This window comes from Fukomys damarensis, unplaced genomic scaffold (assembly GCF_012274545.1).
Source record: "Fukomys damarensis isolate Sample0158 unplaced genomic scaffold, DMR_v1.0_HiC HiC_scaffold_17, whole genome shotgun sequence".
In the NCBI taxonomy this organism is placed as follows: Eukaryota; Metazoa; Chordata; class Mammalia; order Rodentia; family Bathyergidae; genus Fukomys; species Fukomys damarensis.
Genome location: NW_022900929.1, coordinates 68,466,926 through 68,487,033, shown reverse-complemented (window position 1 = coordinate 68,487,033; position 20,108 = coordinate 68,466,926). Strand labels below are relative to the sequence as shown.

Genomic DNA, 20,108 nt, shown 5'->3' with positions numbered 1-20,108 from the left:
GTCCTATTGCATTTATCAGTTTACATAAAAGCATGATGTATTTCAAGAAGCGTTACCAAAAATATTGAAAGAATCAGATATTTGCAAGATACACTAGTAAACACTGCACATTGGATAAAAGTTTATTCAGTCAAAAAAATGAGATAATATCATCAATGTGGCATTGCCCCTATTTATCCAATGTGTGTAGCTAAAACTAAAAATTTATTAAGCAAGAAAAGCAATAAAATATATGTTACACCTGTAATTGGCTTGTGTGTATAGATTTTTGGCTTTTAGTTTATTGATAAAAATAAAAACTAAGCTATCAGAAATCCATTCCATTTGTTATATATCACTGTAAAGTTTTTCTTAGCTAGTTAATGAAACAAGTCATCATGTGTGGCCAAAACTAATAAATCTGATCCCTTCTTTCCTTTCCCCTATCCTTCCCATTTCCCCTACTCCTTTAGCCCTTTTCTTCCTATATCATATTATCAATGATATGATCTGAATCTTAATTACACTTTTCATTTTTCACACCAGAGAAACTATTTGGTATTTACACGTGTGTGTCGTATATATTTCACTTAGGAGTATGGCCTCAATGTGCATCCATTTAGTGGGAAGGGCAAGGGAAAGAAAAGAAGGGAAAAGAAAAACAATGAGAAAAGGAAAAAATGGAAACAAAGTCTTTATGAATAGGAAAGGTGAAGGGGGTGAAGGGAGGGCAGGTATAGGGGGAAAAAATAAGAACCAAGATACATTAATGCAAAGGTACAAGATCCCCGTGATGAATGTAACAGTGCTGTATCCGTAAAGAGTACCAATAAACTTCATGAGAAAAAAAAAACAAAAACTAATAGATCTGATAAGCAGAACACAATTTAACTTTTGCAACTTGGGAAGTAGAACTAATTAAAGTTTACATGTGCATAAGAGTTGCCTATCATTGGAGATAAAATTACAGATCTGAAAGAAATCTACACACATAGGTTTTATGTAGAGAATTTTATCTTAATGACATTCTGGTTATGTTCACAGATATCTTTATTACTGGGCTAAATCGATGCTGAAAAGCAAAAAGCAGTTTGAAAATGCTTACATTATAAGGATAGCTAAAAGGAAGTGCTTAAATTAAATAAGTGTCACCAAACGACAAAGATGTTAGCATCCAGTAATTTTTTTCTCTTGCACTCATAGAAATCTGTTCTAATTGTAATGCATTTCTTGCTAGGCGTCAGGGGCCAGAAGAGGTGATCTCATTAGAAGTAATTTTGCCAAATGCACACCGACCACCATACTATACCATATATATGAACCGCCTTATTGTATAAAAAGTCAAATATCCCCTTTCCATGAGCATGCTGTGTACCGCGCATAATTCTTCAAAGGCGTATCTGATAGGAGTAAACAGCCCTGTAACCTTGGGATACATTAATTTAAAAACTGAAGCAAGTTGCTTTTGTATGTCATCCCAGAGTTACCAAATGACTCACTTTTATGGTTAAAGCACCCTCCATGATCTAAAAATTCATTTTTAGAGCAACAAATTATGATTAAAAATATATAGTATTTACATTTTTTAAAAATTGATTGCAGTAAAGGACACGTTGCCATTAACACCACCACCACCCGCCCCTCCGCCAAACGTTCTCTACTCTTAGCCCAGAGTTCGCCTTTCATCCTTGCTACTTTCTGAAGCAGTTCTGAAGTCTTCTTTCGTGAGTGTTTTTAGTTTTACTCTCAGGGTTGCTTTGAGGTCCTGACCTGGTACAGAATGCTTACATTTCGTGGTCATTTTGACTTTGGGAAGACCCAGAAGTCACCCCTTCCAGATCTGGTGAATAAAGTAGCCGAAGACACCACGTAATACTGGTACTTGGCAGCAGCATTACCTGTGTTTTTGAAAGCACACCTCGTATTACACTTCGCAAAGATACTTGGCAAGTAAGACTTTCCAGAACTGTTTCGGAGAGTGCCGAGAACCACAGAATCAATAAATATGTTCAAATCAAATGAAAGTATTTTGAGGAGGATTAACGACAATTTGTCTTTTGCTCTATGAATGTTTCATCGAAATTCTCAGTGGATATTGCCATCACCCCCTTGCATTTTGAATGACTCAAAGGATTTACCCTTACCGTGGAGAAGTCTCGCCTCTGCAGTCGGCTTAGTCCATGCTTCCTAACACTGGTGTCTTCACTTATCCTTGTTACTGGCTATTTAACGATGTGAAGTTCCATGGGGACCTGAGGCCATGTGATATCTATTCAGTCTCCAACAGAAAGGAGACTAGAGGTCAATCAATAAAAACTCTATGGACATTAAGGCCAGGGTGAGCTTTCTTGTATGTAATAATACTCCGCACAAACTGTCACGCAATAATGTCGGAAGGAAAATACTTCCCGAGGACAGTGGCACCTTCACATTGTAACTGCCCTACTTCTGACTTTGCCCTGCCCTTATTTTCCCTGGACTTCCTTTTCCTGATTATAGGGAACACCTGTGAGCCACAGCTGTGAGTATGAAAAGGAACCAGCCTTCAGTGAGTCCTGTGGGTCCTTCTAGTGATTTGTCATAGCTAAGGATCGGTTGGGAGTTGGTGTTGACGGTGCGGAGGGGGCAGGGGATGCGGATCAGCGGCAGAGCGCTTGCCTCGCATGCATGAAGCTCTGAATTTGATCCCCAGCACCACCAAAGAAAACCACAAAAATAGTGAGGATGATTTTGTGAATTGTACTTCCGAATTGCACAGAGAATTTTTCATATACTACCTTTTCAGAGGCCACCCCTTTACTGATATTGAATTAGATGATACTGAACACGTGCAAACCACGGTTAATATGGATTGTTTACGTGAAGTCAGGGAGGTAACAATGAGGCCTCTGGCCACGAAAAGATCATAGGATGTGAGGGGATTTTTCTTGGGGTCGTTGCTCCCACGGTACCAGTTACTGGAGGAAAGAAGAAACATTGAATCAAAGAGGATACTACAGAAAACTGCTGTCGTAAACTGTGCTGCACATGTTTATTGACTGGGGCAGCCACCGAGGATGGAAAGTTGGAAACACATCATAGGCTGGAGAAGGCTTGTGGCCTGTATCATCCCAAGGTGAGATTCAAAAGGGGAAGATGCAAAGATTATAAAATAAGGCTTCACGAAGGAAAACCTGACCTTCCAGGAGACAAATGGACTTGTTTAAATTGTAGAAAACTATGAAAATGGGTTGTAGCCTAGCACTTAAGTATCTAATAGAAGATAAGGTCTGCTGAAAGAATACTGTATTGCTATTTCTAATTGGATTTTACATAAAATTAGAAGTGCATTCATCTAGAAAATCATTTTCTCCTAAGAATTACAAATTACTCAACACCTTATAATTAAGCTAGAGCTTAAAATTTATATATACACATCTGAATTTATATATAAATGTTTGAAAATAATTTTAATGAATTACCAATCATATTTAGTTATAATATAAACTGTGATTTACATTTGCAGAGTTGCTTAAATATCTAGGCAAAAGAAGCATTTAAAAAACATGCTAAGACCCACTTAAATTGATGCGTGACAGCGTGAACGTTTGGCATGGCCATTGGTAGATCATATTCATCTGTTTCTAAACCAACAACTGTTTTAAAAAGATGCTGCTTTCTTTGAGTAGAATTGGGAGAATCCAAAGACCATATCAACAATGAAAGGTATGGCTGTAGTACTGTAAGGGAAGTTAAGAAAAAATTTGGGGAAAAAGTATTAAAATATTTGGACACTAAATATCTACAATTAACCTGAACAATGCATATCAAATCCACTCACTGCTTAAAATTCCTGTATCAGTGAATTTTGATCTGTGTTTTCACATAATAAGGAACACTTGTACCCAGTATTCCTGATGAACGGCCAAAGTGTAGCCTCACCCCAGTGAAAGTAATCTCGGTTTATTAGTCAAGAATCTTGAGCATTCAGGCCAACTCAAGGGCCTGTCTGGAGCAGAAGAACTGGGAATGCATTAGCAACACCTGCGGTGTTTTATCTACAGTGGACCCTTGACTTAAGAACTCCACTGTTCCCCAGGAGGGTGAGTTATAACCCAAGTTGGTTGTGAGTCAGACCAGTTGAGATCTGGATGCTTACCTGGATACATGCTAGAGGTAACAAGAGGCAGATGAATCTTCCATTAACCTAGTTAACCCAAAGTGTTCATATGTCAGGCTGATCGTAACCTGAGGGTCCACTGTATTAAGGCCTTCTGCTCAGTATATTCTGTGTTATTTCACGGGAAACCAAAGCTGTTATCCATGATGAGCACTGATTGCACAGGTATATTATCTGAACCACTATTGGGTGGCAAGATCTGACCCTTTCTACCACTGCCCACTGGCAGGGAGGTACGGTAAAGAGTTTATATTTTCTTAATGATCTGTGTACTTTGATACAACTAAAAACGATATACATTCCCATGATTCTGGACATTACAGCTATCTTCTGTGGGCTTCTAGGAGTTGGCTATTTTTAAATTGCAAGGTCGTGGCAGGCATAATACATGACCCTGAATGGCCAGAGTAGATCTTTGCATGTTCTCATGTTCAGAGATGTAGTGCTGTGAGCGACAGCAGAACAACGGTGTTTTAAAATGGTTCACAAACACATCCAAGGCAACTAGTGAAGAAAGGTGACCCCATACTTCACCTGGATTCTTAAATCAGTGTCTTTTGGCAGCAGAGCTGAGCGGGGATGGGCAGGGAGAAGTGGGAAAAAGGACACAGAGAGACAACCCAAAACCTGAAATGATGAAGCTACGGGCATTCCAAGTGATTTAAATAACTCCTTTTATAAAAAAAAATCATGTATGTGCAAAGCAGCACTGTCTGACATCGCAGCGGAGAAGTGACTGTATTATTGATGGCTGTTCGAGCTCTTTCAGAGGCAGGCAATGCTGAGCACTTCTCCCACCTACAGCCTTATCGCAGTGGAGCAGCAGCCCAGAGACCATAGCTCACTCCATCTGTGTTACAGTCACCGATCTTCATGGTGAAGGTACAGCAGGTGACAGACTCCTAACCTCTGGGGAGCAGGCGCAATCAGACAGAAAAGAAATAAATACCCGGCATAAATAACTCATTACATCACCACTTTTCACCTACTGAGAGCTCTTTGGAAATTATGCATTATCAGTTTCGATTCATGCACCTTAAGTTACCTGATGTTTGAAACTGTTGAAGTATTTGGCTGGTAGCCTGATTTTTTCAGTGGATTATAGATTCTGAGTTCTTTATGACTCTTGTGTTTTTGGACTTGTTGCATTTCATTATAATGGCAGTAGCTGTTATTCAGCCTTCTGCAATTTTGCTCCATTTGTCCTGCGTAAGAAAGCCTGATGCTCAGGTGAATATTGTTGTAAAGAGTAGCAGGGAGAACATTCATCAAATTCTGTTTTAAAATGCATGTTAAAAAATGCACATTATTATTTGTTCGGGTACCACTGTTGCTTCAGTAAGATTTTGTTGTTGTTATTGTTCTGTTTGTTTGTTTGCCAATTGTTTGCTCTGCTTAGTATAAAAGAGAGGCAGGTGTTTTTGCTTCACACTTAAGTAGCTTGATAGAGCTTGATATTCTAGCCACACTAGAATAGGGAGAAGATCCAGGATTCCTTGGATGTGATGAGGTGTCTGTGTCATTCTCTTAGGTCCCCATTTTACTGGTATTTGTGTGTCATATAAATATATTCAGCGTCTTTTTTTTTTTCTGGTACTGAGTATTAAACTCAGGACTTTGTGTTTGCGAGGCAAGTGCAGCACCACTGAGATAAATCCCATATTCAGTGTCTCTTAAAGAGATTCGGATTGCTATTATGTGATATAAAAGTTCTGCTTTACAAGCCATGAAACACCAATGAGTTAATGAGTGAGAGAGAAAGAAAGAAAGAATAATTGGAAACTATAGGTTGGGGAAAGCCAGTAAAGGACTTAGAGGCGTATGTTGAGAATGCAGTAAAGAAAGTCTTTTGCCCAGCACAGTATATTCTATCACAGGCTTTTCTCCATGTCCGAGCTGGGAAAACATCGAGGGAAAAAGTAATTTATTTTCTCTCACTAAACGCTAGATTTATGACTGAGGCCCATATATCAAAAGACAGATTAACAAATGAAAAGCACATAAATTATTTAATCTATGTTTTATGTAATATGGGAGCTTTTAGAAATGAATACCCAGATATACAGGGAAAACTATTTTATGCCAAGACTGATGAAGAAATAGATAGTTCGGAAGAAACATGAATAGACGCCATGTGGTTAAGAGAAAATGGTAATAAACTGGAGGAGAACTGGCCAGGGCCATGTGTTCAGACTTTCCTTAGTATTCCTTGTGCTGTTTATTTCCTCAGGTGGTAGGGCAGGATGCTTCTAAAATGTGGGTGAGAGGACCTGTTTCCAGCGGAGGTCAGGGAACTTTTACGGCCTGTTCAAGGGAAGGTGAGTAGTGAATCATCTCTGTTCCCCAGGACAGGGGAGGGCGAGTTCAGATAAGTCCACCTGATCCTGCACTGTTCTCATTCTCCTCAGCCTGAGTGTTTGATTGTAGTAGACCCCTCTGCCCAGCGTTAGCAGGCTCTAGTGGCCCACACTTCTTGCCCCTCCAGCATTTGGCTGTGTTATATCGGAAGCAGTAGAGCTTGACTGTGTTCATTCCCGGCCAAAGTCAACAGACGCCCACTCAATTCCTCCCCTCTGAGTTACCCGTTTCTTCTCTTCAGCAAAGATGTGCTGTGTCCTCATCTCCAGTCCTGCCTGCTCAAACCTTGTCATCAGCGGGTGTCCCCCAGCCTGCCCAGCTCCCCCTTCCCTCCCTTGTAATGAATAAACACTGGATGTCCTGGGCATCCTTTGTCTTTGCTGCCCAGAGCAGCTTGGATCCGTCCAAGACTCAGTTTCTCTCAGGTCTCTGTCTGTGTGTCTTTGTTCCCTCTTTCCTACCTCGTGCACATCATACTGTCTTGAAAGGCCATGGCCAGGATTTTCGATATTGTTTCCTACATGCAACATGCCATATTTCAGGAGAGCATATTCTGAACTTTGTAACTGTATGAACTTGGGAAAATTCCACAGCAGTTGTATAAATTCCACTTTCCTCAGATGAAAAATATGCAGAAGGAGACTCAAGAGGACTGTTGTGGAGAATAAATGAGAACACTCACGTTGGCAGCATAGGCTCATGCCTGGAAACATATGTGTTTAGGAAATTCTAGCTGTTATCACCCCAATTCCCTTCCCCAAAGCCACCAAGGAAAAAACCAATTTATCTAAATTACTAACATAGTCAGTCTAATAATTCTTGGGATTTTCAGTCATGGAAAATGTCTGTTTTGTTCAGCAATTCTATTAGTTTTCATGTTCATACGGTTTGCATGCAATACTTTTGAATATTTTTTTAAGTATTCAATGCCACTCAGTCAGATTTCAAGTAGTAGAACAAGGCGTTCATTAGGGAAATAAAATCTGGGCTCAAATCGGGCAACATTTGGCAGATGACACCTTTGAAATCTTTTGTAGTATTGGCACACATGGCCTGTTTAGGATTTAATTAATGCTTCATGAATTTAATTTTCTTAGAAGTAGTTTTCATAATGTCTTCTTCCAGATACATTACTTAGTAAATAAAATTCAGCTTTTTTTTTTTTTAAAGTTGCCTGGTTTTTGGTGAAATATATTCTAAAATTGGCTTTATGTGCCATTTGAAAAGTAAATGTTACAAAATTTTAAAGGGCTACAGGATGACAGCACTTGTTCACTCTTGAATTGGTAATGAAGATTTAGTACTTAAGGTTTGTTTTAGGTAGCAACATTGTCAGTGTTTATATTTCAGATTGAGGGAAGTTTATTCCACAGATTCCTCAAATGTTTACAAAGGTAAAACACTGTGAAAAAGTAGGTACTCATTAGTGAGTGGGAAAGGACCAAGATTGAAAGTAACTTAATGTGGAATCAGAATCTGAAATACTACAAGGGCATCTTGGGTGCCTCTGCGATTCCCCAGGCTCCACATGTTGTACTCAGCAAGCTTGAAAGTCAGGTTAGGGAGAGGAGATCCAGGAGGACACAGGTCAGGAACATCTCTGGATATGTTAGGCCATTGTGGTGGAAGGAAGAGACCATGGAGATAGGGCAGGACCAGGGACACCTAGAATGAACAGGAACAATCTTTATTGAGACCAGGATAAGCCTTAGCCGAGCTAGAGGCAAGAGGAACCTGAGGTCCCCTATGTACACTTCTGAGAAATGTTAAAATTTTTATTGTTAAACCAAAAGGAAAAATTGCATAAAAGCTCTGCAGAGCGGGATGAGAAGAGGATGATTAATGTGTACTAAGCTAAAGACCAATGAGGGCAAGAAGTTTTAGTGTGCTTCTGTACAGTCTGGTGAGCATAGATAGCAATAACATACTGTATATTTCAGAAAGCCAAACGAAAGTGTTCAAATGGTTCATCATAAAGAAATAATAAGTGAGCCAGGTCTGGAGCACACACCTGCAATCCCAGCATCGAGGGAGGCTGAGGCAGGTGGACTGCCATTTTAAGGTCAGCAGGACAACTTAGTGATTGAGTGAGACCCTGTCTCAAAACAAAATCAGTAAAAAGGCTTTGGGATATAATCCAGTGCAAAGGCCCTGGATTCAATCCTAGTACAATAGAAGATAAATGCTTGTGGACAGAGATGTTTGACTCAAGAGTACATGGTGTATGTAGTACTTGTATTGAAATATTACCAGATGCTCCCATAAATATATACATTTTTATGTTTTCATGTATCCCTTAAAATGCATTTAATTTAAAAACTTGGTTATATACAAAGGCATGCATTGCCCCGTCTGTCCCTACTCTGCTCTACACTTCCTCAATCCACCTCTCTCAGAGATGTGAAACTTTTTGGCCTGGACCTGACCCGCTGGGAATAGCTTTATAGGTTTTTTTTTTTTTTTCTTGTGCGAAACAGAGGCTCAGAGAATAAACAAACAATAGAAGTCCATCTTTGCTTATAATTTTTTTTATCATGGATATTTTAGGCTGTATTTTTAGAGCAGTTTCATTTCCACACGAAAAAAATGAAGGACAGGTGCAGGGTTTCACTTTCCCCCTGCCCTCTCATAGGCAGAGTCTCCTGTGAGCAACCTCCCCCAGCAAAGTGGTACCTTTATAACAGTTGATGACCCCACACTGACCCATCATCTTTCCCCAGAGTCCATCACATTTACCTTGCCTCACTTTTGGTGGTGTGTAATTTATGGTTGGACAAGTGTATAATGTTGTGCTTACCATAGAATCATGGGGATTATGTTCATTGCTCTAAAAAGCCATTATGCTACTCCTATTCAACCATTCTTCTCCTCTAACTCTGGCATCTACTGCACTTTTTACTGTCTCAGTAGTTATGTCATATATTGGAATAACATAGCACAAACTATTTTTAAGTTATTTCTTTCATTAAGTAGTATGCAATTAAGTTTATCCTATGAGTTTTCACATCTCTTTTTCAGTATTGTATAATACTCCACTTTCTTGATGTCTACAGTTTCCTAACACAATCGCCTACTGAAAAACATTGGATTATTTCTATGCTTTGTCAACTATGAATAAAGTTGTCATCAATATCTATATGCAGGTTTTCTTATATAGATGGGATTTTCAGTCCTTTTTGTTCTATGCTAAGGAGCATAATTGCTGGATCGTATGATAATAGTATGTTTACTTTTGTAAAGAAACTTTGTAGAAAAGGTGCTCCCCCAGCACCTTGTATGGTCTATTTTTTAATCTTTTATTTTTTGAGGTTTAGCTGTGGTATGCTTAGGAGAGGGGTAGTTTTTGTTTTTCTTTTTGTTTATCACAATTATTGTGTTCTCACTTTCCCAGATCTGTGATTGGGTATCTCAGCAATTTCTGGATATTCTATGTCATTAGCTTTTCACATATTTCTTCTGTTGCTTCGTGTCATTTTCTGCCACTCTTATTCCAGTTATATGCGTTACACCTTTAATAGTTGACCCACAGTTTTTTGATATGCTGTGCTTTTCTTTCAGTTTTTTCTTTGCTTTTTAGTTTTAGAAATTTCTATCACATCCTCAAGCTCAGAGACTTTTTTTTATAATTAGCCGACTAACAAGTCCATCATAGGCAATATTCATTTCAGTTAGTAATGTTTTTATCTTTAGCCTTCATTGTTGGTTCATTAATAGCATCTCCACCTCTGTACTTACATTGCCATTTGTCCACACCTGTTGTCTACTTTCTCTATTCGAACCGTTAGCATTTCAATTATAATTGTTTTAATTTCTCAGTCCGATCATTTCAACATCCCTGCAATATCTGGTTCTGATACTTTTTCCTTCTCTTCGAAGTGTTGTTTTCCCTTTTAGTGTCTCTGGTAAATTTTTCTTGTTATCTGTGCCTTAATAATGTGGTAGTAAGGTATGTGAGGAGGGGAAACTTCTGTATTATTTTGATTTGATCTCAGTATTTTAGTGAGCTTATGCCACTTATCACAGTTTTTCTGATTTTTTCTGTCTACTTAAGTGACACAGAATGGCTAGAGTGTGCTGGAGTTGTGTATGTTCCCTTGTCATGTGGAAAGTGAAGGCTACCTATCCAGAGTTGGGTATTTTTTCCCTCGCCCCCCAGTTAGTTTTACTGTACCAAAACCCCAGCAAATTCAACTATGTTTAACTAGCTAACCAGATGCCAGAACTTGTTAAAAACGTGGTACATTGGTATATTTCAAGGTGGTTCTTTTCTCCTTCACTTACCATAAGAATTCATGGATTTTTTTTTTTCATTTGACTTTACATGAAGAACTTAGCTGAGGTAAAATTCACAGAAGCAGAGAGAGAGGTAACTGGTTCCTCTGGAGTTTTAATTCTCAGGTTTGTCTACACTAAACCTGCAGCAATTCATAAATAACAATGTTGGTTTCCTTACTGCAGCACTAGTTTCCAAGGAGGTTTCTTTTCATGAGTTTTTGCTCTAGTTAGTTGTGAATCTCTGTTTTTGCCTGTCTCTCTCTTCATTTTTGGAGGTCAGCGGTTTGCTCTGTCAGTGGTTTGCTATTAAGCCACAATAAGACTAATGTTATACAGAGAGAGCTCGTAATACTAAATTCATGCATAGTCTTACCCACATCACCATGGTTACCATATTTACGTGCACATCATGTTAGTACTTGGGTTTCTGTCCATGTGGCAAGTCCTCATCTACCAGGATTGTTAACACTGTAGTACTTAGTTAATGTGCACTGATAAATGTGAACACTTTGCATGGCTTATTTCATGGGCTGAACAGATTCCTCTGACATGAAATGTGCTATATTTTATGTCCCAAAAGAACAACCAAATGTTGTACTATTGGTGAGCAGAGCAATAAGAGATAATATCTCCTTTGCTTTGTGTATATCCCCTCAGGACCTAAACCACCAAAATCCTAGATTTCACTGACTTGACAGCTTTGATTCTTTGTAATCTAAGAAAAATGTTCAATTTTGTCTATATTAATATCTCATTGTCCCACAATCATTTTTCCCATTAAATTGTGGTGACAAATTTGGTACATCCTGACTGTATATGCACATATGTTTCTGCATAATATTGTTCTATCAAGGTAAACATGTGTCATTATGTCATTTCTTTTATTGTGGTGTAGCATACAATAAGTTTTGAAATCAGAGTGTCAATTCCTGAACATTACTCTGGCTTCTTAAAAGTGTTGTGATTATTCTAAGTAGTTCGTGCTGCATACAATTTTCAGACTCAGCTTGGCAATTTCTACAAAATTCTTGCTGAAAGTTTAATTGAAACTGTTTTTCAGTAGCTCAAATTGGGAAAAATGCATTAATAACATTGAGTTATTCAGTCTATTGATATGTTGTATCTCTTAATTTACTGAGGTCCTTTTTTCCTACCTTCTTCCCTTGTTTTAGATTAATATTTTAGATTTCAGTATTCTCTTTTTATTTCTACTATTCACTTAATATCTGTACCCTTCTGTTTGGTATTTTAATGATTCTCATGTTTACAGAATGTTACATTATGTCTTCAAGTCATAGTATGGTAATGTTATACATTAACTTACAATATGAGAATCTTTTAATTTTATACTCCTGTTTCCAACTTATCTTTTTAGTTATGGCTAACGTTACCTTATTTCCATGTTATAATCACAGTGCATTATTATTGCTTCTAAACTTCAATTTTTAAATGCAGAGAAACATTTATATTTATCCACCTAAAAATAACAAGATATTTTTTTGGCTTAGAATATTTCAGATAGAAATGTGCTAATGTTCCTATTTTGCTTCCACAGTAAGCAGTGTGTAATTTATATTTTTCTCTGGCATTTTTAAGATGTTCTCTTCTATCATTGATTTTTTCAGCAATTTGATTATAATGTTCCTCACTGTGATTTTTCTTGAAGTTTGCTGAGTTTTGAGAACCTGTGGGTATATACAATTCTTGGAAACAGAAAAATTTCAATCATTTTTTTCTCCAAATATATTCTTTGCATCTTCTCTTCAAAATCATTAATCATGTAATGCTTGCACTACTTTAAATTAATTTACAGATCACTGAGACTGTGTCCAATTGCATTTTCTTATTTTTTTCTATGCTTTAGTTTGGATAGTTTTTAATTCTGTATCTTTGAGTTCATCAATCTATTCTTTTTCAATGTCTAGTGGATGTTAAAAATCAGGATTTTTTTATTTCACATATTCTATTTCTTCTAAATTTTTCAATGCTACATTTTTTATATGTTCAATACCTGTCTTATACAGCACATAACAAAGGATTTTGTTAAAGTTGCACTTTTGTAAATCTACCATCTTAAATTTTGCCCTTGTTTGAATTTACTCTCTCCTCTTCAAAATGTTAATGGTTTGCTAATTATGTTCATGGTGGATCAGTTCCATCCCTTAGAGACTTGCTTTAAAATTTTTTAGGTTAGGATTAAAGGAACTTTTACCTAAAAGTCATGTTAACTTCAGCACTAAAGCCTGACCCACCTGATGTCTGTGGGACCCTAGAGCTTCAGTGCGTTGTACACATTGAAATGCAAATGTTTTCCAGCCCTACTTGAGGTCTACTAATTGTTGAGCTAAAAGCTCAGTCCCATGAATTTTTCCCTGGCACAGGTAACTTAGTGCTCAAGGGCACGCTCAAGGGCACCTTAGCGTGCTTCTGGAGCACCTCCTTCAAGTGCTTTCCTTCCCAAGGTTAATGTGCCCACAGTCCCTACATTCCCGGTACCTTAGCATTTCCTGACTCTGATCTCTGTTTCTTAGTCTGTGAGGCTCTGGTGAAAATCACCTGCCTGCAACACACTTTGGAAAGGGATTCAGGCAGATCCCAGGGCTCAGCTTGTCTGCTCCTCCCTTGGGCCATGTTCCTGTGTTGCTTCTTGTGGTATAGCTGAAAGACTTTGACTCCTGCATTTCCCATTTGCTAGATGTTTATGATGTTTTGAAAACTCCATACCCATTAGCAGGACACTGTGTGTGTTTATTTTTATAGTATTTTGTTATTCGCTGATCTTGTGATTCCCCTTATTATTTAAACATTTTATTTACCACCATTTTACATTCCATTTCTTATAATGACAATATTTAAAGCCCTTGGGGATTTTTATTTTATGTTCGCTATTTATTATGTCTGCCATCTCCCTCACAGTGGTTTGATTTCCTTCTCAATCTTTGACTACTAGGGTCAGATTTTTCTCTGAGGAGAATCTGACACTCTTTCTTCAAGAACTTTGGGTAATAGCTGAAACCAAGTTTGCTGACAGTTTCCTAGAATCTGCTGCTTCAGGTTTAATCTCTAGAACCAGTGCTAACATCGATGTATGTCTTAGGATCGCTCTGACTACCAGTGTAGCAGAGGCAGCTCCCTCTTTAAAATATTTATTTCAGGGACCATGGATTTAGCTCATTGGTTCAATCACCTGCCTCGCAAGCACAAGGTCCTGAGTTCAATCCCTGGTGCAAAACAATTTTTTTTTCTTAGAATTCAGGTCACTTTTTTTTGCATGTTGATTGGGCTTTTTATAAAGGGGTATTTAGAAATTTATTTATTTCCCTGTAAGTACAGCTGTGCATAAAAAAATCTAGATTTTGTGAATACTCTAGTTTTCTATAGGTTGTTTATATTGATTTTAAAGATCTTTATGTTTGGGTGTTTGGCTTTTATTACAAAAGTGTGTGTGTGTATGTAATTTTATTCATTTTAATCTTTCTCTAATTCCATTATCTTCTCAAATTTTGAGATGCATGCTGTTTATTTTGAAAAATTTTAAATCACTATTTTACCCTCTATTGCATTCATATTATTTTGATCTATTACCTTATTTTCCACATTTTTGTCTTTCAGACTTGCTTTACTTTCTTTGAAATCCTCAACTTTTTCTGTTTATGAATTGCTTCTTGAGAATTATCTTTGCTTTTTAGCCATCATATCAGGCTACAATTTGCACCTCTACATTTTCCCTTTGGAGTAGTACAAATTTTATCTAGGTACAAATCTACCTACTCAATATGACAGCAGTGTTCTTCACTGTAGCGACTTAGAGACAGATCCACAGTTGATGTGGGAAACTTTTGGACCATACTCCTAAAAGGAAGGGAACAAGCCTTCCACAGACTCAACTTTTGTGACCCACCTCTCAGATCCATGTGATGAAACCTCATCTGTGTGATAGTATTTGGAGGTAAAGGCTTTGGTAGTTGGTTGGGCCATGAGGATGGTGCCCCATTGTTAGGACAGGTTTCTTTAGAAAAGGATAGAGCAAGTGGTTTTCTTTCTGCCATGTGAGCACTTTGAGAATGTGGTCATCTCCAAACAAAGAAGTGAGCCCTCGTCGGATGCCAAATCAGCAAACATCTTGACCTTGGACTTCCCAGCCTCCAGAACTGTAGAATAAATAAACATTGTTTAAATTATCCATTTGTATTAACTTGGATTGAAACAGTCACTTTCTGGGAGCACAGGTATAAAGGCTAGATGTGGGTGGGCAGCCATGCTGGACACAGATATAGAAACTTATTGAGGATATTACAAAAAGGAATCTGGCTTGCTAGCAATATGGAAAAACCTTTTCAATCATAAACATCCTGAACTATTTGCATTTGTGAAGGAGAAATTAAAATACACCTAATTTGATGTATTGATTTTTTTTTTTTTTTTTTAGTTTTGTTTCATACAACTATATCCTGTTCCGTGTGTACAACAAACTCATGAATCCAAATGCTGGAAGATTTTTTTCTTATTTAATATATTTTCACTATTATAGCTTCTCTTTGGCTTCTTTTCAAATATATCTGCTTCTTATGGCATTTATCTCTTATAGTAATTGATTTCTTTCTGGTTTCATTCAATTTAAAGCTACTTATTTTATAGACTTTGTGTCAAAGTTGGATCTGAGAAGCAGAACCACCAGATTTGTGTTTAATAAGGGATTTGCTATAGGGATTTGCCTTCTATATTTGTGGGAGCTGTTTGAAAAGGCTGAAACAATTGTTTCTGGTGCTGAGCCTGACATCGGAACGGTAGTAAGAAGTAGAATGAAAAATACTGCAAGCAAAGGCAAACTGGCAGCTGCCAAGGGGGAGTAAAGTAGAATCCTTCAGAATGGACTGGAATACATGTCCATTCGCCACTGATTCCCAGGGTCCAACTTCCAAGTTGGGCTCATCTGTAGGAGTTGCTGTTGTGAGCTAATGCACACTGCACTCAGAAGTTAGTGGGGGTGAAAGTGGGGATCCCCCAGGCGTAGCTGTTCTGTGGGCCATTATGCTCCCTTCAGCACAGACAGGAGCAAGCAGAGGGCAGCTTGCATGCACCACCAAGGAGCCAGGTACCCAACACTGACCTGAAAACAAAGAGAACCTAGATACTGCTTCCCTTTGCCCTTATACAAAATATCTCCCTAACAAAAGCGGTACTAGGGGCATCATCATTCTAGGAGGCACACTTTTAGTTTTGTTCATTTCACATTTTACAGATCTATCCATCTCTGTGCTGATCATTCTTTGAGACTCCCTTAATCCTTCGGTCTTCCTCCAGGTCACCCTTTCCCATATTTCACAGGACTCACCCGTGTGACAAGCGAGGTATTTCAGAGTCAGTGTGGTGTGATTTTGTGAGGTTAGAACACCAAAGTTACTACAGTCTCCTCCTTGGCCTTTTACATTTCACATTCTGGGAGGAGCATGCTACCAAGCTATGGGCTCTGCAAAGAAGACACTACAGAGAATATCTGATTTCCTGCCAACAATCTGCACCAATCTGAGGGCCATTTGAGTTAGCCACCCTGGGAACAGTTCTTCATTCTCAATCAAATCTTCAGATAATTCTGGCTACTCAGTCCTTAAATGTTCTATTATGTAAGGCAAATGACATATAAAAGAATGTAGAAGTAAAAGCAAACCAGCCCTCCATGCACTGGGGCCGTGATCCATAGAAACTGTGATATAATGAGATTAGTGTTCTTTAAGCACTGAACAACAATGAACACAATCTTTAGTTCTTGATGAAGCTTCGCGTGGATTATTTCCTCTTCTGCTATGTAATTTTGGGTTTTGAACTCATTTGCAATAGGCTTACCTGAAATGATACCTGGTGGTTTAGTTTTAGAGTGTTCCACCAGAGTGTTTTGAATTGTGTTGTGTTAAGTGTGTAAGGGGATTCACCTAAGCCAAATTCAACAATGTATTTACCTTGAGGAGATCAGATTATGTAGTTAATGGGTCTCAGAGAAAAGGTAAGAATAGGTGTGGTTATATGAGACCTGAAATCGATTAAATGCATAGAAACTTGCCCATCACAGCTGCAAGTGAATTTGAATATGTGTCCAGGAGATATGATAAAGAGCTCCATTAGCACCTACTACATGTTTTCTAAGTGGGACAGTTTTTACCCTCACCCTAGATCCCAAATTACAACAAAAAGGCTTTCATTTATCTTTCCATGCCGATAGGAAAATTACGCTTTTTAAAAATTCCATCGTTCCGTTGTAAATGTGTGTAGCTCTTTTGCAAGTCCTGGCTTCACATTAAAAACATAGTGCCCGCTCACTACCACCACTCCCATTTTCATCTTCTACTTTCATATGCAAATTGGGACCAAGCTACTAAAGTTTCCTTATCCCACAAGATTAAGCTGTAACATCAGCTCACCAATTCTCCACCCATTTCCATCCCATCAAACTGAAATGTGGAGATTGCCCTTAAAATTCAGCTGCACATTTATAATATTTATTTTCCATCATTGTTCATCCATCATTTAGTCATTTTATTATATGAATACATTGAGCCTATTTAGCCAAACATGTAACAAAATGGAAACCTCTGATCTTCTTGATTGCAGTGTAGAAGCTGTCCAAGGAAGGAGGCAGTAGCTTTTCTGTCATTAAATGCTAATCCTTCTCCAGTGAGGAAGAGAAGCTTGGGGTGAAATAAGCTTTGCTCATATTCCCAAAACACAATTTTTCTCAGAATTGCTCAGGGGTGAGAATAGAGGTGAATAGTAAAACCTGCTTCTTTATAAACGAAATACCCCAGTGTTTAGCCTAAGATTGGAGCCATTCTTAATCTGACTAAATGAGAGAAACCATCACATCAATCATCTAAATAATTCATGTCAGAATAAGACATAAGTATATTCTGGTTGTATTATGTAGCTATCCCACATTATTATTTATTTTAGAACACTGTGACATAGGGCCAGGGATTTAGCTCAGTGCCGATGCCACCTGCCTTGCAAATGCAATGTTTCAGAGTTCAATTCCCAATACCAAAAAAAAAGGGGGGGAGGGGAAAGGTCTAGTTTTAATCTTTGGCGGGTTGAAATCCAACTTTTCCAACACCATTTATTAAAAAGGCTATCTTTCCTCCAGTGGGGATGGTCAGCTCCTTTGTCAAAGATGAGGTAGATTGAATGCATCTGGAGTTGTTTTTGTGTCTTGCAGTCTGTTCCACTGATAATCAGGTCTTTTTCTTTGCCAGTACCATGCTGTTTTTATCACAGTGGCTTTGTAGTATAGTTTCAAATTGGGAATTGTTATACCTGCTGCTGTGTATCTGTTGGCTAGGATGGCTTTTGCTATTCTAGGTCTCTTGTGGTTCCAAATGAATTTTTGGATTCTTTTTTCTAGTTCTGTGAAGTATACTGTAGAAATTTCAATTGGCATTGCATTGAATCTGTATAGCAGTTTGGGTAGTACAGCCATTTTCACTATGTTGGTTCTTCCTACCCAGGAGCAAGGATGGCTTTCCATTTTCTTATATCCTCTTCAATCTCGTTTTTTCAGAGTGCTGTAGTTTTCAGTGTAGAGGTCTTTTGCTTCTTTCGTTAGATTGATTCCTAGATACTTCATTTTTTTGGATACTATTGTGAAAGGAATTGTTTGCCTAATTTGTCTCTCAGTGAGTCTGTTATTTGTTTACAAGAAGGCTATTGATTTTTGAGTGCTGATCTTGTATCCAGCTACTCTGCTGAAAGTGTCAATTAAGTCTAGAAGTCTTTTGGTGGAATTTTTTTGGGTCTTCAATATAGAGTATCATATCATCAGCAAATAATGACAGTGTAACTTCTTTCTTTCCTATCTTTATTGGTTTTAATTTCTTTCTCTTGTCTAATTGCTGTGGCTAGTATTTCAAGAACTATATCAAAGAGGAGTGGTGATGGTGGGCATCCTTGTCTTGTTCCTGATTTTAAAATGAATGTTTTCATTTTTTGGCCATTTAATATGATGTTGGCTGTTGGTTTTTTTTTTCAGCTTTAATTGAGTTTATTGGTACATTTTAGGGATACAGTACAGTTACATTCATTGTTGGGATCTTGTACCTCTACATGACAGGTCTTGGTTCTCATTTTTTCCCCTTGTCCCTGCTCTCCCTTCACCCCCTTCTCCCCTCCCCATCTACAAGTACTTTATTTCCATCTTTTCTTTATCTCACATTTTTTTCTTTTTCCTTATTACCCTTCCCCTATCCATCCCACCTTCCCTACACCTTTAGCCCCTTTCTTTCCATTTCACAATGTTAGTTATCTTATTAGGATCTTATGTATTATTGCACTTGGTTTTTCATAGATAGCCTTTATTAAATTGAGATATAGACCATCTATTCCAATTTTTTGCAGGGTTTTTATCATGAATGGGTGTTGAATCATGTCAAATGCTTTTTCTGCATTGAGAGGATCATATGGTTTTTGTCCTTGATTCTGTTATCTTTCACCATGCACTAAACTAAAATCCAAATTGGCTAAAGATCTAAATATTAAAAAAGAGACACTAAATTTGCTGGAAGATAAGTTTGGCAGAACTCTTGAAGACATTGGCATAGGAAAAGACTTTTTCAACAAATCCTTAGTAACACAGGAACTATGGAACAAAGAATCAACATCTGGGATCTCATGTTTTTAAAGAGTTTTTGCACTTCCAGAGAAATCACAAGCACAGCTAAGGGACAACCCACAATGTGGGAAAAATTTACCAGCTCTTCCTCAGACAAGTTTACTATCTAGAATATATAAAGAATTTTAAAAAATCAGGCTCCCCAAATATAAACACCTGATTAAAAATGAGCATCTGAAATGAATAGACATTTCTCAGATAAAGAAGTAAAAGCAGCAAATAAATATATGAAAAAATGTTCTACATCACTGGTCATTTGAGAGATGCAGATGAAAACAACATTGAGATTCCACCTCATCCCACAATGAATGGCTGCTATCAAGAAATCAACCAATAACAAATGTGGGTGGGGTTTTGTGGAGAAAGGAACCCTTCTCCATTGTTGGTGGGAGTGCAGACTGGTGCAACCACTGTGGAAATCAATATGGAGATAACTCAAGGAACTAGGATTTGGGGTTCTATTTGACCTAGCCATCCTTCTGCTGGACATCTTTCCAAAAGAATAAAAAGAATCATACCACAGTGATATATGTGTACCCACGTTTATAGTGGCATAGTTTGTAATAGCTAAATGGTGGAAACAGCCCATTTGCCCATCACTTGGAGACCAGATAAAGAAGATGTGGCTTTTCTATAAAACGGAATACTACTCAGCCATAAAGAATGAGAAATTAGAGTTAT

At 37.9% G+C, this 20,108-nt stretch overlaps 1 long non-coding RNA gene across 2 annotated transcripts in view; it reads left to right on the top strand.

The window, feature by feature from the left end:
- Positions 1-2,939: 2,939 nt before the first annotated feature.
- LOC104868003 overlaps positions 2,940-20,108 on the top strand; it is a 39,674-nt gene continuing 22,505 nt past the window's right edge. The window contains exons 1-2 of one of the 2 annotated variants that reach the window (XR_781931.1): positions 2,940-3,094; positions 6,369-6,456. This is a non-coding gene — a long non-coding RNA (uncharacterized LOC104868003). Of the gene's footprint in view, positions 3,095-3,608; positions 3,685-6,368; positions 6,457-20,108 lie in introns of those variants that run through there. The other variant, XR_781930.1, reaches the window with a different exon arrangement.